The sequence below is a fragment of the Camelus bactrianus genome, chromosome 4 (genome assembly GCF_048773025.1).
Source record: "Camelus bactrianus isolate YW-2024 breed Bactrian camel chromosome 4, ASM4877302v1, whole genome shotgun sequence".
Taxonomy (NCBI): Eukaryota; Metazoa; Chordata; class Mammalia; order Artiodactyla; family Camelidae; genus Camelus; species Camelus bactrianus.
The window spans coordinates 96,480,645-96,498,117 of NC_133542.1; the positions used below are offsets into that span (position 1 = coordinate 96,480,645).

Genomic DNA, 17,473 nt, shown 5'->3' on the forward strand with positions numbered 1-17,473 from the left:
GGCATTGCAGGCTAAGAAAAGGACTTAGCCCATAACCAGAAAAGAGTTTTGAAATAGATGCTTTGTGTGAGAAGTGCAGGTTCTCTAAATTCATTTAGTTTCCATTAACATTTTAATTTCCATTTAACGTATTAAGAATTTGATGTGGCATATTAAGTCTTGAGTATGGAAAAAAAATTGAAGGGCTTAATGAGATAAAGAGAAAAATCACAAACTGTATAAAAATAATGTAGTTACATGTATGCATAAACTTATAATCTATTTTTTAAGTAATAGTGGGATTGTAATTTTAGCATTTAATGCAGAATGCAGCATTAAGCCTAAAAGATGAAAATGTTCAGTTTTAAGAAACATGTTTAATGATTGCATTCCATGGTTAATAGTCTATGAATAACTGCTTCAAATATTAAATATAATGGAAACATTTATTGATTAAATAAAAAGGGGGTGTTGCCTTTATACCCCTCAGAAAACAGTATAATAATGATTTCCCTATAGCTGAGGTGAAAATTATAATAGTTGTACAATAAAGTAAGTAGATCATTATATTACTATTCTTTCTATTATTTACAATTTTACTGATATTTTTAATTGTATTATTGAAGAATTCCCAGAAAATCTGATTTAATAGCTTGAGATTCCAATTAGGAAATATTATATCAGGGTTTGTTTTTTCTTTTATTATTTCATTTTGTTTCTTTTTTCTCTTAATCATTGAGTGTTAGTGGTCTTGGGTATAAGAGGCTATATTAAATAAAATAGTTGGTAATCACAGATACATTTTTCCTCTTGACTGATACTTGAATTATTTAGTTTTGCTGGACTTAACAGGAGAGAAAAAACCTGCAAATGCTTGAGTCTCCAAAGATATTTGTGTTTATTGTCGGTACACTCATAGGAAATAAATCTAGCAAATAAGTGAGAAAGAAAAAAAAAACTGTAAATAAGTTAGGGTGCGTTGTCACAGCACGAAATTCTCCATCAGGGTCCGTTTGCTAAATTTCTTACCTTCACAGCAGGAAATGTAAATGTCTGTCTTGGGAACTGAGCTCAACTAAGAGTATACATTCTGGTTTCTACTTGAGACTGCAAATCACTTTCCTCCCACCGTACAGAAATGTGATTTCTCACTGCCTATTGATCTAACCATACTCTGGAATCATTTATTCACTTTTTCATTCATTCACTTGCTCTTCTTTCGAACATTAAGGAGGCAGCTCCTTTGTGCCAGGAATCAGGGCTGGGACTGGAAATGCAAGCCAGTTGCCCTTTTTAAGACGGAATGATAACCAATGATAACCAGAAGCGTTTGATGTGGAAAGTATAGTGATGGAGAACTCTGCACGGCATCTCAGGAGCTCCGAGAGGAGTGTTTGCCTTGGTGAGGATGTGGAGGGAAGCACCTTGTAGGAGGCAATGTCTGAGTTGAATTGTAGAGGATGGCTAAGTGTGCTGGAAGCACAGAGGTGGGAGGTCCAGTCTGCTTAGGACAGCATAGGAAGATAAAGGCCCACACAGGTCCCTAATAGAGGAGTGTGTGCATAATAGAAATTAATTTAAATCCATTATTACTTTCATATGAAGTGCCAGGAGCAGACAGGGGATCTGTGAGCTAAAAAGTAAATGAAGATTGGTTTGTCAAGAGTCTTATAAGATCTGATCCAGAAGCTGTATTTCCTTCTATAAAAAGGACTATCCTCTGTATGTGTGAGGTTATCTATCTATCTATCTGTCTATCTATCTTGTGCATGTGTGTATTAATCTTGCATATAAATCATGAATATATATATTAAATACATATATATAATATATATTTTCCTACATATTTATATTTTATTTATATTTATATATCTTGCACAACAAAACCAACATCCAAAACCCTAAATTTCTTCCACTCAATACTTACTGATGACAAGGAGCTAGACAGTACCTTAAAAATTTTTTCCTGATATTAATTTAAATAATGGCATCTCCATTAATAAAGAAAGGAAGGAAGCAATTATGGAGTGAAAAAGTCCATCAATGTTTTGATAATTTTCTTTAGCTTCCTAAGAGAGAACAGAATAAAAGCTGTTTCACAGTCTCATTATCTACAAAGCACGTGCTGCCCTTGATTTGCTGGCCCCTAATCATTCCCTTTCATTCTCTCCCCTACTCGCTAACCTGAGACACTTGATACACACCAAACTCGGCCCTTTCTGAAGGAACTGTGCATTCGCTTTTCTTGTGTTTGGAAGTCTTGTCCCTCCTCTTTTAAAGCCGTCCCTCACTTCTAACAGCACCCCCACCGAGGTCTCTCATGACTGCCCATCCAGTGATTCTGCATAATATCATTCTACTTCACATCCACAGCATTAGTTAATGCTTCACATTGTTTTCTTTATTCATCTATTTATTGTCTCTGTTCACAATAAATGAAACATGAATATAAACACTTCAGGGTATGGCCTCTTTATATTCTGCTCTTAAGTATCTAGAATGAGGTCTGATGCATAAGAGAATTTCACAAACATAGCTGGGTAACTTCAGGTCCCATTGGGTTTCCTGGCAGAGAAATGGAGAGGTGGGGAAGGTGAAAGTAGAAAACAGTGTGAAAGGTTGCTACCCCCTTGGAGTTCAAGGATGACTCTGTTTTGCTATTACCTCGGCACTTGATTTATATTTTGGCTATGACAAGTTTTGTTGACTTTACATTTTAGGGATACCATTGTTTTCTCACATGTTTTAAATATTTTCCTATGATGCTATTTTTTAAAATTCATGTTTATGGTACCATTTGTTTTATTCATTTGTATTTGTTTTTGTTTGAGTCCTTCAGTCATTTTTAGCCAATTTTTTGAGATATAATTTATAAGCCTCTAAATTCACCCATTGGAAGTGCATGATTTAGTTATTTTTAGTAAATGTACTGAGCTATGCAGTCATCACCACAGCAAGTTTTAGAACACTTCCTTTGCCCCCCAAAGTTCCCTTGTACCCATTTACAGACAGTTTCTTTCTCCACCCCCAGTCACAGGCAATTACAGATCTGATCTCTCTCACAGATTTGCCATTACTGGACATTTCATCTACATTGGATGTAGAATCCTTCACTTATACCCATTCAGTAGCATGTAACAATATTTCATTCATTTATAGCACTGAATAGCATTTCATTTTATGTATACAAACATTTTCCCCCATCTCCAGTAACAACTCGATTGTTTTCAGCTTGTAGTTATACTGAAAAAATGCTGCTATGAAAATTTCTTTGTGTGGACATAGGTTTCTGTTTTTCTTAGGTAGATTCCTTAAGTGGAATTGCTATGTCCTAGGGTAAGTTTCTGTTTAGCTTTTAAAGAAACTGCCCAAGTTATTTCCCAAATGAAAGTACTATTTACATTACCAAGCAGTGTGAGAGGATTGCTGTTTCACCACATTTTTGTAGACCCTTGGTGTCACCTGTCATTTGATTATAGCCATTCTACTGGGTTTGGCATGTTATCTCATTGTGGCTTAATTATTATTTTTTCTAATGATTAGTGATGTTGGGAATATGTCCATGTTTTTATTGTCAATTAATATATCAATGAAATATTTTTTCATGTACTTGCCTATTTTATATTGAATTGTCAGTTTATTATTGAGTAATAACTGTTCTTTATATAATCTATATATAGTTCTTTATCCAATATGTTCGTTGAGAATATTCTGCTGGTATTTGATTTATCTTTTCATTTTTATCAGTGTTTCCTTTGAAGGGAATTTAAAGTGTTTTCAAAACGAGGTCCAAACTTTTATGGATCTGTCATTTATTTTTCTTTTTGGTTTATGTTTTTGAATCATGTTAAAGACTCTGCCTTATCCAGCATCAAAAGATTTCCTCTTACGTTTTCTTCTTAAAAAATCATAGTTTTAGCTCTTACAATTAAGTGGTGTGATCCAGTATGAGTTAATATTTTGCGTATGCTCTGAGTTCATTTTTTGTATATAGATGTTTAGTTGTCCCAGTTCCATTTATTGAAAAGACCTTCCTTTCTCACTGATTTGCATTGCCACCTTTGTTAAAGTTCAGCTGACTTTAAATATAAAGTCTTACTTCTGAACTCTCAATTTTGTTCCATTGATTTATATGATTATTTTTATGCCAGTAAGTTGGAAATATGTGGTATTTGTTTGTTTGGTCCAAAAGTATTTTGGTTATTCCAGGTCCTTTGCCTTCTCATATAAGTTTTTATTAGATTTTTTTTAAGAGCAGTTTTAGGTTCACAATAAATCTGACCAGATAGTACAGAGGTTCCCCATGTAAGTCCTGCCCCAATACATTTATAGTCCTGTCCATTATCAATGTCCCCCGCCAGAGAGGAACGTATGTTATAACTGATGAACTTACACTGACACATCATTCTGACCTGGAGTCCAGAGTATATAGTGAGGTTCAGTTTTGGTGTTATGTATCCTGGTGGGTTGGAAAAATGGATAATGACATGTATCTGTGTTACTGTGTCATACAGAGTAGTTTCCTTGCCATGGAAATCCTGTGTGCTCTGCCTATTCACCTCTCCCTGTGCTGTTAAGCCCTGGCAACCTCTGACCTTTTTATCGTCTTCATAGTTTTGCCTTTCCCAGAATCTCATCAATTTGGAATCATGTGCTATGTAGTCTTTTCAGACTAGCTTCTTCCACTTGGTAATATATGTTTAAGGTTCCACCATGTCTTTTCATGGTCTGATAGCTCATTTCTTTTTAGTGCTGAATAATGGTCTGTTGTCTGGATGTACTCACAGTTTATGCATTAACTAACTAAAGACATCTTGGTTGCTTCCAAATTTTGGCAGTAATTAATAAAGCTACTATAGTCATCTGTGTACAGGGATTTGTGTAGACATACATTTTCAACTCCTTTGAGTAAACACCAAGAAGCATGACTGTGCCAGTGTACAGTGAGGGTATGGTTTGTCTTGCAAGAAGCCACCAAACTGCCTACCAAAGCAGCTGTCATCATTTTGCATTTCCGCCAGCGATGAATGAGAGTTCCTGTTGCTCCATGTCCTCACCGGCACTTGATACTGTTAATGTTGTACATGTTGGTCATTATTAGCTGCCGAGTAGTAATATCACGTTGGTGTTTTAAACCATATAAACTTTGGTCCAGCTTGTCAACCTCAGTAACAGCAACGACAACAAAAGCCCTGCTGTGGTTTTGAGATACACTGTGCTGAACGTAGTGACCAACGTAGGAGAGTTGTTGACATAATAACACTGAGTCTTCCACCCTTTCTTCTGGCAGACAATTTTTAAAATACTCTGAATTTGTGCTCAGAGATATTCAGCCAGTCATCTCCCCCTTTTCAAAAATCACAGATATGTTTTCATCTCAAGGAGAGCACATCTCCAAGCAAAGGCTCCTCTATTCTGGTCGTCCTGAACCTGGTGGGTGACTGTTTCAGGGGTTTTCTCTTTTGCCAAAACTCCAGCTAATAAAGTTCTGAGAGCATGAAAAAAGAAATCCCTCCATTAATTTAAATTCAATTTCTTTTTTTTTTAATTGAAGTATAGTCAGTTATAATGAGTCAATTTCTGGTGTACAGCATGTTTTAGTCATACATATATATACATACATTTGTTTTCATATTCTTTTTCATTATAGGTTACTACAAGATATTGAGTATAGTTCTCTGTGCTATACAGAAAAAAAATTTTAATCTAATTTATGTATAGTAGTTAATATTATCAATTCTCGAACTCCTGATTTATCCCTTCCCACCCCCTTTTCCCCCGGTAACTATAGATTTGTTCACTATGTCTGAGTCTGTTTTTGTTTTGTCCAGTCTCATATTCCATGTATAAGTGATATCATATGATATTTTTCTTTCTCTTTCTGGCTTACTTCACTTAGAATGATGATCTCCAGGTCCATCCATGTTGCTGCAGATGACATTATTTTATCACTTTTTATGGCTGAGTAGTATTCCATAGTGTACATATATCACAGCTTCTTTATCCAGTCATCTGTCAATGGACATTTAGGTTGTTTCCATGTCTTGGCTATTGTATATAGTGCTTCTATGAACTAAATCATCTTCAGTTTCTCTCAGCATATTTTGTAGTTTTCAATATAGAAGGCTTGTACTCCTTTTGTTAAATTTATTCTTAAGTGATTGATTATTTAAATGTGATTTTGAATTTTCAAATGTTCGCTCCTTGTATTTAGGATGAAAGTTTATTTTTTGTACATGAATTTCTTCCTGCAACCTTGAGACTCTCGCTTGTTTGTTCTAGCAGTCGTGTGTGTGCATGTGCATCTGTGTTCACGTGTGTGAACTTCTTCAGATTTTCTAAATACAGGATCATGTCTTAAGTGTTTAAAGATAGACTTATATCTTCCTTTGCAAATGGTATGCCTGTAATTTCTCATTTAGTTTTTTATTTGTTCATTTATTTCTTTACTGGATAGAACTTTCATTTACAATGCTGAATAGACAGACACTCCAAAACACATGGTCTTTTTTAGAAATTAGAAATGGGAATTCAAAATATAAATGAATAGCAATAAGGAAATACAGGGCATTTATATCATATCTACTGTCTGGGATTTTTTTTCAAAAGTACAGAAAGTAAGGTTTATGCTTAGAAAAGGAGTGACAGAATTAATTCCTGACAAAAGTTGTTCAGACAGACTTAGAGTCCATTTTTAAAATTAAATTAGGAAAACACAAGGGATACTTTAAGGATGGTGGCAAAAAAGAAATAAAATTGCAATAGGTGGTATCATCACTTTGTCATTTAACTCCAAATAGATTTAAACAAGAAGTCTTTTAAATGAGCTCTTAATTAATAGATGTTGATAAAGAATTACTAAATGAATATATAAACAAGTAAACCTTGTCTATGTGTTTTACATTTCCAATTTCATTGTTAATCATATACAAGTAAGTGAAAAATAACCAGTTAAATAGGAGGAGGCATAAAGGCATCTCTGCTCAGCAAGGGTATCCTATCCTGTGCAGATCTCCATGGGGTTTAAGGGTGAGGGTCTGTGTTCTCAGCTCCACTGATTGCATATCCGGCTGCTGGCACAGTGAGTAGGAAAGAGACATACTGTTGGCACTCTGAGAGCCTGGTAATGATGCTCATACACCAGCAGGCAGAGCCGCGGCCAGGGCATGGGATGGAAATGACTAGTCACATTCAATTGTGACCTACACGCTCATAAACACTGAGGTTAATATATTTGTCTTCTCAAAACATTAAATAAGCTGAAGAAAATCTGTATTTAGTTATTTTTCAAGAACAAAGAAGTAATCAAAAGGTTCTTCTGTCTATGATAAATCCCCATTGCAAAGTGTGCAATATTCTTTGTAGCTTTATGATGATTTCCCCTTTATACACATAGATAGTGTATACAGTTGTAATAAGAGGAACACATGCCATGATAGGTTGAATTTCATAATAGTGTAGAGAATTGTATCAAGGAACTGCTTTATATCATGGATGTCACTGCCTAACAGGAAACAGATGTCTAGCTGGCCAAAAAAATACAAATTCCTTGTCCAGATTTTGTTTAGGTCTCCTCTTTTTCAAAGTAAGTGTTTTGCAACTGAGTTGGCAAGAATTAAATAGGCTATTAAGGCTTGCTCGGTGAGTGCCCAGTGACCCACAGCAAAGCTGGCTGAGGGGGATGGGGGTCTCTTTCACAGCACCCAACCCCCCAGCTCTGACCCTTGTTCCTGTCACACCAGCCAGCTCACAACAAGGCAGGGGGCAAACTTTCACTCAGCCAGTGCCCTGTTCATAGCAGTTCAGTAAGGCAGATGCTAGTATTTTGATTTTAACCAATCAAGAAGATGAAGGTAAGAAGGGTTAAGGAGTGTAACATTACATAATTAGAGGAAATACAGGGGGAGGGAAGAAGGAAGGAAGGTAGGCAGGCAAGAAGAAAAAGAAAACAGGTCTATGCATGAGCCACGTATTTGATGCAGAAAAGATTATGATTAGTTCAATGCTGCAACCTCAGGGTAGCATAAAAGAGAGAGGAGGGTTGAAAAAAAGAAGTAAGGAAGGAAAGAAGAAAAAAAAACCCTAGTAAGTAATGGATTTTTTGTCCATCTTTAAACATAACTGAGCTGAGAGTTTCACCTCAAACCATCTAATTCCAAAGTATATATTCAGTCCAAAGCATTAAGTTCTAGGTTTGATGAAAATCCTTCCAGAATTGCCTTTCTTTTAAAATAGTTCCAAGTTCAATGTTAGCCAAGGCTTCAGAATCTACTTGGTTTTTCTACACAACTCCCGTGACTGCTTTCATTTTCCCTTCCACATTAATCATATTTAATGGTAGCAATGTCGTATATATATGCATTTTTACTTAAAAAATTTACAGTAATATTTTCTATTCTTACTTGCTGAATTTTTTTTTGAAAAATAAATGACCCAGGCAAATTTTCACAGAATGTTTAGTGCATTATTCACATAAGAATCAATATACACAAAATGACAGGGTTTTTTTTCCCCCATAATTTTAAATAAATAATAGTCCCCTTCATCCTCCAGGACTCATGCATCTTCTTTGCAAGCAGCTTGATTTACACAAGAAATCCAGAAATGACACATCCAGTGACAAGGCCAAATCTGTGATTCCAGCTGGAAGCCAGTGCTCGTTTCAGTCAAAGAGGCCAAATCGGGGTGTGACTCAAGGAGTCGGACGTCAGAGCAGCGACCAGAATGATGTCGATTTTGACCAGGTGTGTGCAGGAGCTTTGCTAAGAGGCAATGATTCTGGAAAATCTTCCAAAAGTGCCAAATGGAGGAAAAAGCTCTCATGTGTTGGCACATAATTGGGTAGATTGGTGAGATTTTCCAAAAGAATTATTTAAAAATGTTTTAGGAATTTCTAAAGAGTTATTTCTTCTTACATCTTTGAAAACAGACATCCTAATAATTACATTTGTCAACAACTCTCCTATTAAAAATAAAATCCATTATGTCATGCCAAAGGGCATGATTGTCTCAGTAAAAAGAAAAATCGAAGAAATGGAGAAAAGTTTACCTTTTTACATGTACTTGTTAGCCAGAGGCATCTGTTTGCTGTTTTTACCCATCTGTTCCAACTTGATATAAAATTATTCATTCAATTCCAGAATAGGATTACTGTGTTTTAATACCAGAGAGATTTGGCCTTTGATAATTGTCACTGGTATTCAGAAGATGATTCTGGTTAAGTCTATGTGTCCACAAAACACCACAAAAATAAATAGTGGGATTCCTTCAGATAAAAAATGTATTGAGGAGTATTTCAGAAAGGCTGGGGTCCCTATAAAGCACTGAAATGTTCCCAAAGTTTGGCTGCATACAAATGGTCATATACACAGTTTATTTTTCTTTGTTCTACAGTGGGAAATTTCACTGGCCTTAAATATTACTGAGAATACCTATATTAGTTTGTGAGTGCTTGTTTAAGATCCTACTAGAGTTATAATGAAGTTAATTATTATCAGTAATAATAGCATTTATGGAAAATCCACTGTGTGTAGTTTTATTGGTTTAGGATCTAATTATAACAAATATACACCTGCTCTGACACCACTACTCTCTGATGCTTATAAGATAATTGTGTGTGTGTGTGTGTGTGTGTGTGTGTGTAATACTAGAAAGGTGTTTGACTCTGGTAGATATATTCATGAAAAAGAATCAAGATTATATCGCTCTGTCAGAGAAAGACAATTATATGATATTTATATGTGGAATCTCAAAAAAAGATACAATAAACTTATTTAAAAACCAGAAATAGATGCACAAACATAGAAAACAAATTGTGGTTATTGAAGGGGGAAAGGGTGGAGGAGAGGGATTAATTAGGAGTTTGGGATTTGCAGGTACAAACTACTATATATAAAGTAAACAATAAGGACCTACTGTATGGCATGAGGAACTATATTCAATATATTTTAATAACCTATAATGGAAAAGAATCTGAAAAGGAATATATATGTGTGTGTGTGTGTGTTTGTGTGTCTGTATAACTGAATCATTTTGCTGTACAGCTGAAACTAACACAACATTGTAAATCAACTATACTTAAGTAAAAAATTAAAAAAAAGAATCTCTCTGTGATGAAATAGATCCCTAAGCTACCGTTGTTTTAAAGGCATGATTGAATTGTGTCATCATACTTGAGGAGAACTTCACTGAGCAGGTCTTCTAAAACTAGGCTTTGGGCATGGGTACATTGGATCAGAAGGGTACGTGGTGCAGGCTCGGGGTAGGGCTGCTGTGAGCATCAAGATGCAGGCAAGAGGAGTGGTGCAGGTGACAGGAGAGAGAAGAGAATGAGCACACTACACGAGAAATATAATAGCAAAAACAGGCATTATTTGAATAACACAGAAGAATTGGTGTTCACGTGTGTGTGTTGCTGAGGAGTATGGAGCAAGGAATAAGCTTGGATTAGCAAAAAAGGACCTCCGTGTAGAAATACTTAAATGGCCACTTGAGGACTCTAAGCTTAAACATTGTAGATTTCTGTTCAGGACACTAGCCTGCAGGAAGTAGTATTTTCAGAAGGTACCTAGTGCTGGATGTGTAGGAGACCAGGGGAAGTTAAAAATAAGAAATCAATCATTTAGATCTGTTGTCTTTTACACTACATTACATTCCCACAGGTGCATATTTCAATTCATTAGGTTCAGAATTTACTTTATCTACATTTTATTCTCGTACTGTTAGTAATTACCTTTATTTGGAATGTGTTAACTATTACTTAATTAGCACACACTTGTATTTTATAAATAAATATATGTATACAAAATGGTTGATCAATTAAGCATTTAGTAATAGTGCTGTGGGTTCATAAATTTGTACGTGACATTTAGGTGAAGCCTGGCTAATGTGGTAGCATTGATATTTAATCAGGGAGCCTAAAACTAAAATCAGGAGCTTGGAAAAGCCAAATTGGACAAATATCATAAAACAAAGTACAAAGGAATTTAGTGACATGTTGGGAATGGATGAAGAGGATGACATAGGAAAACTAACGCTAAGATTTTGTGCCTGGAGAACTAACATCATGATGTCATGTACTAAAATTTAGACTTTAGAGGATAAACTCTGCCTTTAAATGGTCAGTTTAATTTGCAATATTTTTTATCACCCTATTTATTATCAAATGTATGCAAAACACCTATCCTTCTTTTTTGTTTCATATTAAATCTAAAAAATGTCATCTGAACACCAAGTATGTGCTGAATGTGCTGAGAATACAGAAAAGGAAAAAAGTGTCTCTAAACCCTAAAATACTCCCAATATTGGGTGAAAACATATGCTAATGTGTATATTTGCTAAACAACCTAGTTAGTGTCATATTTAATCCCTGTATAAACTGTTAAAGGAATGCAGATGTTAGAGTTATTGATTCTGTCTGAGGGCATCAGAAAAGAACTGGCCTCTGTACATAGAATTCAGATCCTTCATATATTAGTCATTTGGATATTTACCACTTTTGCCAAATTGATTAAAAAGAATAATTGCCAGTTGCCTCACGGAAATAGAATAGTGTCTTCTTTATTTACTAACACAGAATGTCGAGCTATTCTAACTGTCATAGCAGTGGGTCATGACCTTGGAAATGATGTACTTTTAAAAAACAAGTGATATTATGGAGGTACGTGATCCTATAAGTACTTAAGCATAGTCAACTAATTAGATAATATTAACAAGCTTCTGTTTAAGGATACATGGAAAAGAAACTAACTGTCATAACATTTTATTAGAGATTCACACTATATTTATAGCTGTTCCTAGTAGCACTGTAATGCCAAACGTTGCCATGAGACAATTCTTGTCACCTTTACAACACTGTTACCATCTTCATGTGTCGTTTACAGAACGAAATAAAAAATCCAACTCTTAGGTTTCTCTCTTGCATGCTCTGTATGTGTGTATATCCAGTGCATCTATCTACTGATCGATCAATCTATCTATCTATCTTATGTGTGCATATATATGCAGAGGGTGTATATAAATACACACACACAGAGCACCCAAGAGAGAATCTTAATACCTGGATTTCTTATATCTGTGTGTCTGTATTTGAAAAAAAAATCTGAAGTTTGTAAAGGGAGTCATTCTATGATTTTTTTTTTGTTATTCATATCAGAATTTCTTTGATTTGCATTTTATTTGGAATGTATTCTAACAACTCAAGTTTTGTTGATTTAGGGCAAATATGTTTAGTGAAATAATGGTACTTTAAATGGTAGGAGAGAAACGTCATTCCTTCTTCATTGTTATCTTCTTAGGTGTTGAAGTTGCAATGAAGCTGAAGCATTTCAATTTTCAAATATATTCTTCTAAGTCTAATTCTTTCTTATTAAAAATGTCTTTAGTGAACTTTTGAAAAATTCTAAATACTTTTATTTTCATGCAATTTTTAAGGGTTATTTTCCATGTACAGGTATTACAAGGTATGGGCTGTATTCCCCAGATTGTACAATACATCCTTGTAGCTTATCTCACACACAGGAGTTTCGCCTCCTACTCCTCCACTCCTACATTGCTTTTCCACCTGCCCTCTGGTAACCACTAGTTTGCTCTGTCTTTCCTTGAGTCTGCTTCTTTTTCGTTACATTCACTAGCAGTGAATGACATTTTAACATGTTAAAATCAGAAAGTTAAACTGTATGGATGTGCATGGTAATACAAGTCTTTATGCAGTTTTACAAGTTGTGCAGCAATTCAAATATTATCCATAAATAATTTTCTATCACATGAGATAATTTTTTCTTCCTTTATATGTGCAGCTCTGTTTCTTTGTTTAGTCACATATCATTGGAGATAAAAAATTGTTTCCAATTTTTCCTGAGTCTTTCTGACACTTGGGTCTTTAACATCTGAATGCTTCTATTCTTTAACTGAAAATTCAATCTTAAATTGAAGATGTTAAGGCAGGTGTAATAGAGAGTAGACCGGACTGCTTGCTATGCCTCTAGAAATAGAGGTATGAAGATAATTAATTATCCTGAGAGGTGGAAAAGTCAAAAATATAAGTAGACTCAAGAAGGTTTTAGGTACATTTGAAGGTGAAAGATTAAAAATGAGTTATCAACACATCCTCCAGGCTTTATCCACAGTCATTAAGAATATTATCATGTATGGCATAACAAAGGGTATAATATAAATTTTCTCTGATGAACTGCAAGCTATTTCCTGGAGAGTAAGTTGAAATAGATTGTGAGTGCAGGAGATGGGTCCAAGATTAATAAAAATGTCTGCCATGGATGGATGTGGGCTAGTAGTAGCCTGGATGCCAGTTTTTGCCACTGCAGATGTAATAGATCTCTTCACATGGCTGTTCAACACTCAAACACTCTTGCCCTGGTAAACAGTATGCAGATTATTTTGTGGCTACCAATTCATCCTTAAAATTTAATTCTTGAGTTTTAAGTAGAGCTGACTCTACTTCCAAACTCCAGAAATAGATAAGGATCATGGAGTTGATAAGACAAACAAAAAGTGATTTCCTCTGGCCCTAAAAATTGGATTCAGGAATGAACATTTGACCTTACCTGATGCCAGTAAGACCTACTTAGATTTTGGCTAGGTCTTTTATTTTTATTTTTATTTTTTATTGAAGTATAGTTGATTTATAATGTTAGTTTCAGGTATACAGCAAAGTGATTCAGTTGTACATATACATACATATTATATTTTCTTTTCAGATTCTTTTCCATGGTATGTTATTATAAAAAATTGGATTGAGTTCCCTGTGCTATACAGTAGGTTCTTGTTTATCTACTTTATATGCAGTAGTGTGCTTATGTTAATCCCCATTCTCCCTGCCTTTCCCCTTTGTAACCATAGTTTGTTTTCTATGACCATGAGTCTGTTTTTGGTTTGTAAGTAGAATTTGTATCACTTTTCTTTAGGTTCCACATATAAGTGATATCATGTGATAATTGTCTTTCTCTGTCTGACTCATTTGGCTGGGTCTTTTAAAAGAGAGGCTTCTTGTCTTTTTGGCCAAGTTCAATGCTTATCATTGTAGAAAATGATCCACTGAATCCTCGAATAAAGCCAGTGGTGAGGAGTGAAAAATGGAGCAAAACTAATTCCTAACTACATAAATTGGAATAAACTAAACATGAAGGTAGATACCCAAATAAATCTGTCATTTGAATAAATAAGTTCAATTTGATGTAGGTCATTTTGGGTTGAGTCTTCCATCACTTGTAAATCTTGATGTAACTGACATGTCTCATCTGTTCAATCACCATCAATGTCAGTACCAGTATTTGTGCTCATTGGACACCTGATAGCTGTTGCTTTAACAGTGGCCTGTGCACGTACCACATCATGGCAAAGTTTGATGGGTGCCTATAATTTCATGAGCGCAAGAAAGGTGGACATGTTGTGTTGGGATATGAAGCTAGTTATGGAGCAGATACACAGGACAGCACACTCACACTCAAAGAGGAAACTGCTGTAAGGAGAGGCTGGGGCGAGTGCATTGCCTAAAAAGTTGTCTGGTTTGTTTTCCTTCCATACTGCACATGTTCTTCAAGTGTGGCCATTCAAAATGTGTTTGTTCTGCAACAGTAACGGTGGTCCCTCTCCTCCCAGAAGGAAGTAAGCTAATAGCAGACAGAGAAGCAGCAGAAACAGGCACCAAGGTGGAGGGGGGAGGGAACACAAACGTGCCACTTGTCTTTGAGGGAGTGTGAGGGTAGGAGTTGATGCTGACAGAACAGTAAACAGCCCGGTTCATAGCTTGCTACAGCTCTGTCATGTTATCCTCTCATTTCTGTGGGTTATGATAATTAGGTCTTAGGTTTCTTGTCCTTGATCAGTACAAAGATATTCAACTAGCATATATTTGTTTAATGGAATACAGAAATACGCTATTGAGAAACTATTGCTCTGTACACATATCCATTTCTACTTGTGATCCCTCTGCTGTGGATTTACAAGGGAAAACTGAGCACATATCCTTTTCCACCTAATTGTTTTCATTTTCCACACTCATCAGCCTCACAAGATATAATAAGTACTGTGTGTCTGGGTGTGTGACCGTGGGTTTCAAAAAGATTGAGGAGAATTTTCTGAGTTGGGGGTGGGAGAGGTTGGCAAAGGACACCAGCCTGAGAAAATATTTGGACATTTTAGGTTTGAGGTCCATCAAATGGAGTGGACTAGGTTGCCTGACATGCAGGAGAGCATGGATCTTCTGTGTTTGGGGATTACAGAGGTGTGCACGAGTGCCTCTCTGTCAGGAGGTAAATGGGCATTGGATGGATTCTTTGGAGATACACAAGGTAGACCAAAAGCTGACATTTCTATTGATGGTTAATATCTGAAACTGCTCAAACTCTGTGCCCAGGAGGAGACAGGTCCTTAGAGAAGGAGACCTGTATGCATGTCTATAAAAACTTGTTAATATGTACTGGTGCCTTTGGAGTGGACGTGAAACTAAGTGACAGTTAGGGCTAAATACCCAGCCAACTTAAGTAAGGGAAAATAAAAAAATTCACTATTTAGCAAATTCTAATCCATATGCTGGGATCGAACTTTCATGAGCACTCCCATCTCAAAGTGCCCAGAGCTCTCACCGCATGTACGCAGGCTCTTTTTTTCTATGATCCTTTTTTATTTCCTAAAAGAAATTCTTGAGGAAAAAACAGTGAAAGAGAGTAGTTCTCAGGAAAAAGAAAACCTCCATTACCACACACTTAATAAATCCACATAAAGGGATATAAAAATGAGTTTCCATGGAGACTGGGAAGTTGAGCCCTGGTGATACTCATCTTCCCCTCCCATTTCTTCTTTCCACAGGGAGGCTAGCAATGAACAGAAATGCCTCCTTTTGAAAATTTACTCTTTGCTCTGTAGTTCCACATTTGCTATGTAACCTGGGGATGGATGGATACATATATATACAATATATATATTTTGAATTCAGATTTCCAAGTTACATTTCTATGATTTTGACTCAGAAATTACAGTTGGGTGTTTGGGACACTGATGGGCAGACAGACTTAGAAACTATTGACTTCATACATGGATTTCTAGGGAAACCAAATACAAAAGTGTAGACTGTTGTAATTAATAGGCCAATTGGAGATGAAGGAGAGAATAAAGAACATCCTGTTTGAAGGATATTTTTTCTACAGTAGAAAAATTATACACAGATGTAAAATTTTTTTTAGAAAAAAATATAATTCCTCACTTTAAATGATGTTTCAATCTATCAACATGCTTACAAATGATGTTTTTAAATTCAGCTCCTCATTGTCACTCTTCCAAGTTTTATAAATTCCCGTGAAATTTATAATAGGCAAAAGAATTAACAGATTAATTTTTGATGTATTTACATGGGCTCTCCATTAGAATTTTGAATCCATTCCATCTGTGATATTTTACATCACAATTAAAAAGGACCATAATTTAAATATGTGCATTTCTGAGATTATCATGGGGCTTGTTTTTGTTTGTTCAATTTAGGATTGATAGGTCCACAGGTTCTGCTTTGAATAGTACTGGAATCTACTGCTCACAGGACCATTTGATTTCACTCAATTGTTTCTTGACTTCATAGTCAACTCACAGGCTTGGTTCAAATGAATTGGGAGAATAATGAACACTTTCCTATTGATTCATCATTCTGGGAAACCTATCACAAGAGATGAAGATGAAGGGCCCCTGTTTTATGGGGCTGATGAAAGATAGCTTTCTCTACTCCTTTGTAATAGTCACTTCCTTCTGGCTTCTATAAAATAATGAATGTATTTTCTTTTCATGAACAGCTCTGTGTTTATTAAAAGAAAAAAATTAAGTTGATAATGTATTCATAAAGTCTCATGTGTGAGTTCCATATTTCTAAATGAAGCCATAGGTATAATAAAAATGCAACCATTTTTGAAATTAACTTTTGTGTCACGTATATTTCTTTTCTGTTCCACATGGAGGCTTTTCATCAGCTGATTAAAGGATGAAAATGGAATTAAAACCATGTGTTCATGTCTGCCTAGCATTTTATAGTTGAGAAACGCTATTCATAGAAATAGATGCTTAAAAGTAAATAACTCTGCATAATCTGTTCCCAGCTACACAATCAAGTTTAATTAATTTAACCTATTGCTAAATAGTTAAAAATTACAGGACAACATTCAAGCCTCCAGAGCCAGGTAGTCAAGGAGTGAATTCTGGATGGCAACCTCAAACACAGGGCATCAGACATAAAAAACAGGGGCAACAGGTGTGTGTAACAGCGCCCCTCCAAGGATGCTGGTGCTCTTGTGAGTGAGCCAGAGGGAAGATACAGATATGGTGCCTACCAAAAGAAAGAGAAAAACAAAACAAAACCCCAAAGGCCTAGAGTTAAAAAAAAATTTAAAGATGGTACCCACAGGCTGGAACAAGTCAGAGGGAAAGCATGGAGACAGTGGCTTCTAAATGCAAGCCAAACCTGATGCCTGCCCCTGGGTCCAAAACTTCGAGACCA

The 17,473-nt window shown here is 35.6% G+C and overlaps 1 long non-coding RNA gene across 1 annotated transcript in view; it reads left to right on the forward strand.

Moving 5' to 3' along the window:
- LOC141577558 (uncharacterized) overlaps positions 1-16,891 on the forward strand; it is a 91,355-nt gene extending 74,464 nt beyond the window's left edge. The window contains exon 5 of the long non-coding RNA XR_012506811.1: positions 8,533-16,891. This is a non-coding gene — a long non-coding RNA (uncharacterized LOC141577558). The remainder of the gene's footprint in view (positions 1-8,532) is intronic.
- Positions 16,892-17,473: the final 582 nt, after the last annotated feature.